Below are 11,420 nucleotides of genomic sequence, written 5' to 3'. Positions count from 1 at the left end.
TTAAAATGAAGGTGTTTTTGTAAAAGATATTACTTTTATAAGTTAATTTTATAAAATGATTTGGGTGCAACCAGTGGGACTAGTATACAAAATATCTATATCATAATTACTATATATTAACTTAACTTATAGTAGTGATAGTAGTCAATGATGAGTTGGGCATTTCATCAAATAGACTGTGTAACGCCCGTTCTTGTAGTGTGACTTTTTATAAAATATTTTTATAAAGGATGACGGGAATTACCGTCCGATTTAAAACTTTTCACTTGCATACCCAGGGTGCAAGACTCCACGTTTATAAATTAAAATGCTTTAGAATAAAAAAGGTTTACAGCGGAAAACATTAATTTGATAATAAAAAGGCCTCACGTACATTTAAAACTCGTGTCTAGACTTCCGTGCTCTTCCCCACGGGCCGTGTCCGTCCTGATCATGCAGTTCCTGTAGGGGAAAGGGACATGCATAAAAACTAAAATGAGATGAAAACTTGTAAGCATTACTTCATACAGTTAAAATATAACAATATAGGTTTTCATTCATGCATTTATCATTCATACATACTATTACGTGCATGCATACGTGTCATACGTGCGTTCATTTGAAAACGTCACTGGACGAGATTTTTCTCTTTTAAACATGGGCTTTCTTTTCGTAAAACGTTTCTCCTGTCAGTGCCTTCATTTCTTCAAGAGTTCGTACATGTTTATGTGCATACGTGCGTTCTTTTGAAAATGTCACTGGAAGGATTTTTCTTTCAAAATGTTTTCATTTCTTTAAAATGTGCCCCTCGTCAGTGCCTTCATTTCTTAAAGGTTCGTGCATTCGTGCGTTCGTACATGCATGCATACATCCATTCATTCTTATCACTTTCATAGGCCAATACACACTGTTACGCCCCGTGTGTTGGGGTTAGCGGTCTTCCTTTGGACCCGGACTCCGCCCATGACTATGGGTTGGGAATCCATTTCATAGGGGGCAGCATTGGGTGTACTTTTAGTACTTCTTACCCGGCATTGCAATCTGCCCATTCATTGGTACCCTTTTCATTCATTCATGTGGCCGTTACGTATCTTCATACATTTCATGCTTTCATGTCTTTCTTTACTTTTCATTCATTCGTTCATGTCAACTCTAGAGAGCTGGAGCTTTCATTCAGTTCATTCTTTCATTTAACAGTCATTTCATGAGAGAACATTTCTTTTCATGAGAAAGCATCGTTTGGGGCGTAAGCCAGAAAATCGTCTTTTCCTTTTTCAGTTCTATCATTTCTTTAACAGTTTGTTCATGGAAAACGTCATTTAAGAACCTACATGGGCCTAAACGTCAGTTTTCGTGGCATCCATAAGCGTCACTTTGAACGTCGTCTCTCATGGCGTCCACAAGCATCACCTTGTGGCGCACATGAAAGCGTCGGTTAGTAGGATCCATAAAAGCATCCGATGTCATGCCTTTCATTTTCATCAGTTAATGAATTTTTTTAGAAAATACATACAATAGATACAGCGTATAATCATCCATTCACATGCGTACAATTAATACTTTGGATGCATAAAAAGGGACTGCCAAGGAGGGGGCGTACATACTTATACCTTTGAACACTTAGCATTTTCTTTCGTAAAGTGTCTTTCGTTTCTTTTCGTGAGCATCTTAAAGGAAAATCGTTTCTTGTATCTTGGAAAACTCTAGAAGAGTATAAACGTAACACTTACCTGGACTCCATGCTATTTGCATGTCATGCAGTCCATTCGTGTGCTTGTCAGATGGCAACCTACATGCATACACATAACCTTAATGTCATTCTCTATCTAATGCATAATCAACTTAAACTAGAAATAGAACTACACTTTACCTAGAACACTCTCCTTCTATCTCGTGCACTTACGTGCCCTATACTATGCTAAATCCTTCGGGGACCACTTAAGGTCACCACATCTTCCAACTCAAAGTCTTGTCTTGAGTGCTCATCTACTAAAGTGAACCCATGATTCACCTTAGGATTAAGACACTAAGACATTTGTCTTACTCTTCTTATAACCACATTCCGACGCATGATTCTGACCGATGGAATCACGCATCCCAATCCTAGATAATACACCCGTCACTATCTTCATGCACCTTAGCCCATACTAATCCTCATTCCCATCCATACAGACCACACGGCTCTAAGCCAACTCTGAGGCTTCAGCACCGTGTAACTGTACTAGTGACAGATTACCCATTACACATGGTGAATCCGTCTGGCACATGTGTCTAACCAGATTATACATGTACCTTATCCCTTTATCACCTAAGAACAACATATGACACATTGATCACCTGCTTGTATAAACAAGCACCATACTCCAATATCAACCTTCTCTTAACTAGGCTAGCATGACTCTTCACGCTACCCGTCCCTTTTGACAGTTCATCCCAACACTTAACACGACAAGACTCAATTCACTATGCCTTATGTCACGTCATATAGCTTGAGACTACACCCAAGCTACGCCATGACCTTGTCGCATCACCTAACATCCCACTATATCATTCTTATATCAACCCTTAACTCATCACGAGTACGGTTCCTCACGTACTCCTATCACATCGTGACATCTCATCACGTTCCCGTTAAGCCATTTCTACACTCTAACACTTCACACCCATCATAAGCATGACTGCCAATAACCATGTCATTTCGTGACGTTGCCCAGTCATGCTTCCGCTGCGTACTCTTACACTTGTTCCGCTACTTCACCCATCACAAGCACGACTATCAATAGTCACGTCACTTCGTGACATTCCTCAGTCATGCTTCCACTGCGCACTCTTATACTTGTTCTGCTACTTCACCCATCACAAGCACGATTGTCAATAGTCATGTCACTTCGTGACATTCCTCAATCATGCTTCCGCTGCGCACTCTTATACTTGTTCTGCTACTTCACGCATACTCCTAGCCATAAGTCCATCACGGTGACACTTGTCACCTCAGACTACCAGCTATGCCATAACTACTTCGGGACACTGTTCCACAATTCCCGACACTACCCATCACTGTGACATGCTACACGGAGTGTCGCGACTCGCTACCTCGCGGAGTACACTCAACGTATCTCCCTTCACATACGCCACATCACCACTATGGCATACCCGCCATATGGTGCATCATTATACCACATGGAGTACACTCCTTGTGTATTTCTAGGGCTGAGCACCGACACTTTCGGAGTCGGAGGGCCCAACCTCCGACTCCGACTCCGACTTTGTCGGAGGTCGAATCCGACCTCCGACTCCGACTCCGAAACATATAAAATCCGCTCCGACAAGTCGGAGCGGAGTCGGATTTTTTTATTATTATTTTTTATCTTTTTTAACTTCATATTTGACCCACTTTTTTTTTAAAAAAAAAAATTGTGAGCTTTTAAATTTCAATTTTCTCAACATTACAATCTAAATTAATTAAACTTTTGATTATAAAAAAAATACAACTAAATAAAACAAGTAACATACTAACATGCATTCAAAAATTAAAAAGAAAGTCCTATTGCAATAGAAACGACGCCGTATTGTATAGTAGTATACTAACTAATATAAATCTATTTTATATATTATATATATATGAAAATTTATAAAAAAAATATATATGATATATATTATTATATATGAATATTAAAAAAAAAGCACCGAAATATTAATAATAAACTAATATACTTGATATATATATATATATATATTAAATCTCTAATCTCTTATACTTGATATATATATTAATATATATAAATATTAGTTATACTAATAATTATATTAGTATTAGTTATTATTAATACTATATATTATAGTATTATACTAATAGTGATATTAATACTATATATAATTATAGTGATTAGTATAACTATATTAGTATTAGTTATAGTGATTTAGTATAACTATATAATAGTATTAGTATAAATATTATTATATTACACTAACTATATCACTGATAGTATTAGTATACTAATGTCTAATACTAATATATCACTATAGTTAATAGTATCACATAGTAATATAGTATTAGTAATTAATACTATAGTGCTTTATATAGTAATTTATATATAGGCTTAAAGTGGTCACTAATAGTATTAGTATTAGGCCATAAATCTAATTATTATACTAATGTATATTAGAATTATTAATATATTTATCAAAATGAATATGTTGAGAATTTATTAGGTCAAAAAATATAATTAATACAAGATATTGTTATATAAAATTTATATGAATAATACTTTAGTTATTATACATTAGTATTATATGTTATTATAAATTTATAGATTAGTGTTTATCCATTAGTATATGTATTACAATATTACATGTTGATGTTATTATGCATCTTAGTGTTTATAGTATATTATATATACATTAGTATTACATGCTATTATATTTATACATTAGTAATTTAGAACAACATGGTAGTAATATTGTAAATTTTTAGTAGTATGATATTTACATATAGTCATATACTAAACTATTATTAGTAAATTTAGTCTATATATTATAGTATAAATATATTATTTAACTAGTATATTATTGAGTTTAACTAATTATATAAGATATAGTTGTATAAAATTTAAATAATTAATATATAGAAAAACACATATTTTTATAAAATATGTATAAAATCGGAGGCGGAGGCGGAGGCGGAGTCGGAGGGTCGGAGTCGGATCGGAGCGGAGCCGGAGTCGGTTCATCAATGACTCCGACTCCGACTCCGACTTTCAAGAGGAAAAAAACTCCGACTCCGACTCCGACAAGTCGGAGTCGGAGCAGAGTCGGAGCGGAGCCGGAGCGGAGTCGGATTCGGATTCAGATTCGGAGTCGGATTGTCGGATTTTTGCTCAGCCCTATGTATTCCATTCACATACGCCATATCACCACTATGGCATACCCGCCATATGGTGCATCACTCCACCACATGGAGTACACTCCATGTATACTCCCTTTACACGTACAACGCCACATCACCGTTATGACATATCCGCCATATGGTGCATCACTCCACCACATGGAGTACATTCCAAATGTACTCTCTTCATGCATATTACGCCACATAGAGTATACTCAGCGTGTACTCTTCCCCGTTCCACAATATGCTAGGAGGGTATATTTTACATATACTCTCCTTATCTCTCACTACGCTACACACAGAGTACACTTAGTGTGTACTCTTTCCATTCCACATACAACACTCCATTCCACATACAACACGCCACCATTACAACACAATCCACAACACAACACAACACACTTCTCAATTATGCCCAATACTTTACAGTATACTACACGGCACAACACATCTCCATCCAACACAGATATGCCCAACACTTCACTACACATAATGCCCAACACTTCATCACATAGCACCACATCAAAATACCACAACTCCACAAATACCAACAGCACAGTCCACAACCTAGTCAACTAATCAATATCTAGCATAATTAACGAGGGATAGAGGGTTATACCATCGACAGGATAACCCGTGCGTTGCTCGTTGATCGTCACAGCCGAAGATGTCGGAAGTGTCGTACGTGGCGGCTAACTCACGTACGTTAACTGTTTAGGCGTTTGGATAGCTAGGTGTGGTCTTGGAAGGGCTCGTGAAGGCTTTGTGATGATGGCAATGAGCGTAACACGGCGGATCTAACCGTGTACAGTGGCGATCAGCCATGCGCAGTGGCTGTCCATCAAGTGCAGTGACTACCCACCACTCAAAGTGGTGGTTTGGACCTAGGGTTGGGTTGAGGGGTTGCTGGTGGAGCTCCTGGTGGCATTGGGATGGCGCCACGGTGGCTCACGAAGGAGGAAGGAGGAATGGTCATGTAAGGGAGAGGGAGAAGCCGTGGGAGAGTGAGAGAGAGTGTGCGTGCATGGGTGACAGATCGAGGCCGGGGATGGCTGGGATGGCATGGTGGTGGCTTGAGGAGGCTGAAGGTGGCTGTTACACGCCGTGGGTGGCGGTGCACGGTGTTGGAGGGTGTGAAACCCGTGCGTGAAGGAGGGAGAGAGCCCGTGCGGTGAATCAAGGGGAGGCTATGGGCCTTGGGTCACGTGGAGGAGGAAGGGGGAGGGAAGGGGGAGTCCATGGTGGTGCTTGGTGGCTGTGGGTGCCGCGTACGATGGCGCTAGAAGCAACGCACGGTGAAGCTGTGCATGGGTCTCTAAGTGTGTGCTACGGGGAAGGTGGCTGCAAGGTGGAGGCCAACCTCACTGGAGGGTGATGGCAGGCAGAAGGAGAAGCTGTTGTGGAGGTGGTGGCGCTGGAGGACGGCGCACAGCGGCGCAGTAAGCACTAAGCCCGTTCGGGCTGTGCACTACCGAAGGAGAGGAGGAGAGAGCGTGAGGGAGGGAGACTGGCATGGGAGGGCTCGCCGGAGGGAGGTGGAGCTGGTGGTGCCGGCGGTGAGGTCTGGTGACGCACGGCGGCGCCAGGCTGAGCTATGGAAGAATCAGCGTGGAGGAGAGGCCGCGTACTGCGTACGCTTGAGGGAGAAGGAGGAGAGAGAGAGCTGAGGGAAAAAGTGAGGGAGAAAGAGAGGAGGTCTGGGTATTTAACCCAGTCCCTTCGTCTGGGGATCCACGTAATGATCTAACGATGGATCTCAAACACTGATTTGAAAATGCGTAAAACATTAAGTTAATTAAAAGTGCTTAGAGGAATTAAGGTAGAATATTATTTTAAACTAATTTTAGTTTATAAAATAATATTCTTCATCATTAATAAAATGATGAAGTCTCACTTAACATATCTAAGAGAATAAAACCATTTGATTAATAAAAGCTTTCAACATAATTTAAATCCAATAATATCTTAAATAATTGAAATAATTTTAATAATGATATTAAAATGATTTCTGACAATTATAATATTTTTGGAACTCTTCAAGAATATTATGATTGTCGTATTTAAGATCAATCTTAATTCAATAATACTGGAAATACTCCTTATAAATATTTCCAGTATATTTAAAACATTGGGCGTGCCCTAGAAGTCACACGATATATTTCAAAATACCTCAGGATTTGCTTACGTCATAAAGACGGAACGTACGTCAGAAAGAGAGAAGCGTACGTAAGAAGGAATGAATATGGTATTACAGGCTGGCTATAACATATGTACTTACCACGATAATTTATCTTGATCAAGAGGTAATGGGTTGGGCCACATGCTTAAAAACAAGTGGTAACCTGCATGACTGCCACCTAAGCAGCCAGCACATTCCACTATTTACATAGTGGAAATGGTCTTGGATGACTGAAAACCTTGCTAGGATTGAAGAATTAAAAACTTAAATTGGAAACCTTTGCATGACATTCTCGGCAATGGTCATGTGTAGGTTTTTGGAGTTGCTTGCACTTGCACTTGTGAGGAGTTGATCTAAAACATAAGCCTCGACAATGCATGTCATTTTCTAAGAAATGGACAAAGAAATATGAAAAGAAATTCCTAGAGGATTCAACCAAAACCAAATAAATAAGTAATATTTGAGGCTTTGAGCAATTTTAGGCCCTAGTTAGTTTGGAGACATGAAGACATGTTTGTCTTTGGATTGGATCCTTCGAAGAACTAACTAGGTGACATGATTTTATGTTTTAAGTTTTTAGTTTTCTCTAGTACGTTGTAACTTGCGACTACTTTCCATTGCAACATAACTTGCTAAGCATATATTGCTAAATTAAAATACAATGCATGCAAGGTGACATGATCGATCCAGTTTCATGTGCCTATGTGCCAGTGACCTGGATGATGATCTCTTGCTAGCTTGGGGCTTGGGCTGTCATTGGTGGTATCAGAGCATATGTAGCTCTAAACCAGAGAATTGGTTTGTAATTTGCTAGTAATAATAGGTTTGAAATTGTGATTGGATGCATGTTATCTTGAAGAATTAGTGTGCATGCAGTATCGGGAATTGTGGCAGGATATTGGAAGATGCCACCAAGAGGTAGATGAAGAAGCAGACGACTCTGCCTTGGTTACCACGATGCCTCAACCTAAGAATAGCCCAACGAGAGGTAGTAGTAAGTACTTGACCCTTAGCAGAGACAATAGCGTAGCTTAATACGCCATCTGGCAGAGAATCGTCAGCAACTACAACAAAACCCGCAAGCTATATATTCAGCATGCGTGCAATTACAAGAGGTTTCTGAAGGCCTACCCAAACGCCAACATCATGTCTACCGACGGACCCATGATGCAAATAAACGGATGGTCAATCTTGAGCAGATCTTCGAGATTTGTAGGTGCACGCCGAACCAAAAAGTCCTCTACTTTCCTTCTAGAGGTTGACATATGGTGCGACACAAGTAGAGAATTACTGTGATAGAACCGTCCATAAGTCAAGGGAATTAGGGTTTTGAAACCCCAAAACTCTTGGCTTCCCCATCCATGTTAGGTCTCGGATTGCCCTTAGGTAAAATACCCACTCCACTAGATGCACTAAAACTCTAACATGCAGAGTCAAAAGGAAAGAAAGAGAGTCACATGAACTCTAAACCGAGCATGGCTAAACTCTAAACCAAACAGGTTATGAAATCCTAAAACTAAGTGGTCTAAGCCCTAAAACCGAGCATGATAGAGGCCCTAAACTTAGCATGATAGAAGCCCTAAAACTGAATATGATAGAAGCCCAACCAAGCATGATTCAAGCCCATAACCAAGCATGTCATGAGCCTATAACCCAAGCATGTCATGAGCTTTTAACCCGAGCATGTCATGAGCCTTTAAACCGAGTATGTCATGAGCCCTAGTCGTATGTATGTCACATAGTTAGAAGCCCTAAGCCGAGTATATATAGTATGTGCATGAAACCGAGCATGCCATAGCATAGTATCAAGTAGGAATAGTGATAAGTAAGAAATAGAGACAAACATATATCCATGCACGAAGCATACCATGTGATATCCCATATGATAAAGATAAGGGTAAGTGGTGCATGAGATCCCACATTACTTGTGAAGGAGAAGTTCTTGCTTTTTATAAGGTTCCAATGGGAGTCTAATTGTATCATTGACTAGTCTTTTTTGGCATATAGATAATGTGGTTTGGGCCTTCTATTAGGGCGTTACATACCATGTATAATGCATAAGGATTTAGAAAGTTTACATGATTGATTAAATTGTTATAAGATTCAATTGAAAGGTTTGGAGAAACGAACAAATAGTTTTGTTTGCATAAAGATCGAGGTAAGTGACTATGATCATGTTCTTCTACACATCACTTTATACTAAGGTATAAAAGTTCTTTTGCAAAAGTATATATGTGTGTGTAGTACATGTCTTTAGAAGTGTATATGAATGTATAAACACTTTCTTTCAGAACCCTTTTTTATGAACCTAATGCATGATGATAGATGCTTTAGGATGTTAGAGTTTTGCACGACTGATTATATGATTGAATATTATCTTTCATGAGTGTTTATTTTAAAGAATGAAAAATAAGATAAAAGTTAATGTAAAGAAAAGAGAAACAAAGTATGAATGCATGTAGCATGAGGTTAATGAATTGGCCATATGAGGTTAAGGACGGTACCATAAGGTTGGGATGGATGGCAACATCGGAATGCATCAATGGCGGTGCACCTAGTGATGACCCATTTATGAAGTTTCAGTTCTTAAGCCGGTCGCTCAGGAAGAACCATCGATTGAGAGTCTCCAACCTTAACACACGGGGTCAACAATGTGTAAGGACCATAATGATGAGGTTAAAGTAACAAATGATTAATAATGTTAAAGAAAATGAATGCTTATGCTTGATGATAAGGTAAAAGAATGTTTATTAATGCTTTAAAATTAATGTTTTATTTATGATGACGTTTTGTTTATACTTGAAGTAAGTTTTCAAAATAATGATGTTTTAAATGAAAACCCTATGGACGTAATGATTATGGAAAATGCCGCATTGGCATGAGTTTCCTAATATAGATGTGGCCAACAGGGTCAATTGGCTAAGGATTGCCCTAGAGCAAAACAAGCAAGAAGGTCCTTGAGTGGGGTAACCAATAGACTAGGGCAATGACCTCCTAGCCAGGTAACAATGTTGTGGAAATTAAGAAGGATCTAGTGGGGAGCCAACATTATAAGATAATTACTTTGCCAATATAGTATTTGATTTGAGCGAGTCTCAATCATTTAGATATAATACTACTTTTGCTCGATTATGTTGTTTGCAAATGAAATTGCAATTCCGTCGAGTCATAGTCACTACTGCCATTGTACAGGTCGTGGAATAACAAATGACCGCCTTTACATTCTGCACTCCCTTAACATTCATTGCTACCTATTGCATATAATGTAATATGATTTTTTTTCACTTATCATTGTCATAAATGTTCTCTTTTTTAGGCCCAGGGGAATGAAATCTTTATTTCTTTTCGAGAAATGTTACTTGTCATTTTCACACCACACACCAACACGTGATTTGCTATTTTTGTTCTTTTATTTAAATATATATGTTTACACATCAATATGTGTGTTTAAATGGAATGGTAAAAATAAAAAATCACATATTGGTGTGTGATACAGGAGATTGTGAGTAGAATTTTTCTTTCTTTTCTATTGTTATCTCACATTTCATTTGGTGAGATTGCACTTTCAAGCATACAAAATAATGGTCCTTGAATTTATAGGGACCTTTGCTGCCTATTTATCCTAGACTTTTAATTGAGTTTATACGATAAATTAGTTAATATTTTCATTTCTATTAATTTAGAATGGTATAATTAGGTTGAATTATGGAGTGATCGATTGTGTTTATGATTATTGTGCATATTCACATTTATATTTATTACATAACATATATCTATAATCATAAGTAATAAATTAGCTTAACTTCCACTATAACAAATACTGTTTTTTTTTTTCGGAAGGGATAGTGGTCGGAAAAGATATGACCTTAGTGAGGAAAACTATTTTCTCATCAAATTCTTTCGTGGAAGACTCATGGCATATTATTGGTTAGATAAGGTATTTGTTCTCCACCAAAACGATAACTCGTGGGAAAAAAACTACTTTTATCCACGGTTTAGTCGGCAAAGAAATCATCTAGATTTGGCCGCAAATAATTCATGATCTAGATGGTCTTGTGAAAAATAAGACAGTTTGGCATGAAATGAGGTTGTAGATTACTGTTGTTCCCATGAATAATTTTTGTGGAAAAAACTATTTTCCAAGAAAAACCAAATGTCCGTAAAGGTGAATGAAACATCTATTCACATTAGCCTTATTTTTTGGAAAAAGCAATTTCCATGAACATTAGCTGTGGCAAATAATTCTACCCATTGTGAAAACTACCTATTTTGCGGCCACATCAACCCTTCTTAGAAAGTCTTTTCTCACAAATTGTGCCTATAGAAAAAGCTAGTAGATTCACTACACTTTTCTACAAAGTGTTACAATCAGAAATA

Source organism: Juglans regia, chromosome 3 (genome assembly GCF_001411555.2).
Source record: "Juglans regia cultivar Chandler chromosome 3, Walnut 2.0, whole genome shotgun sequence".
In the NCBI taxonomy this organism is placed as follows: Eukaryota; Viridiplantae; Streptophyta; class Magnoliopsida; order Fagales; family Juglandaceae; genus Juglans; species Juglans regia.
The sequence above is the reverse complement of the archived record's forward strand: the minus strand, read 5'-3'. Positions refer to the sequence as shown.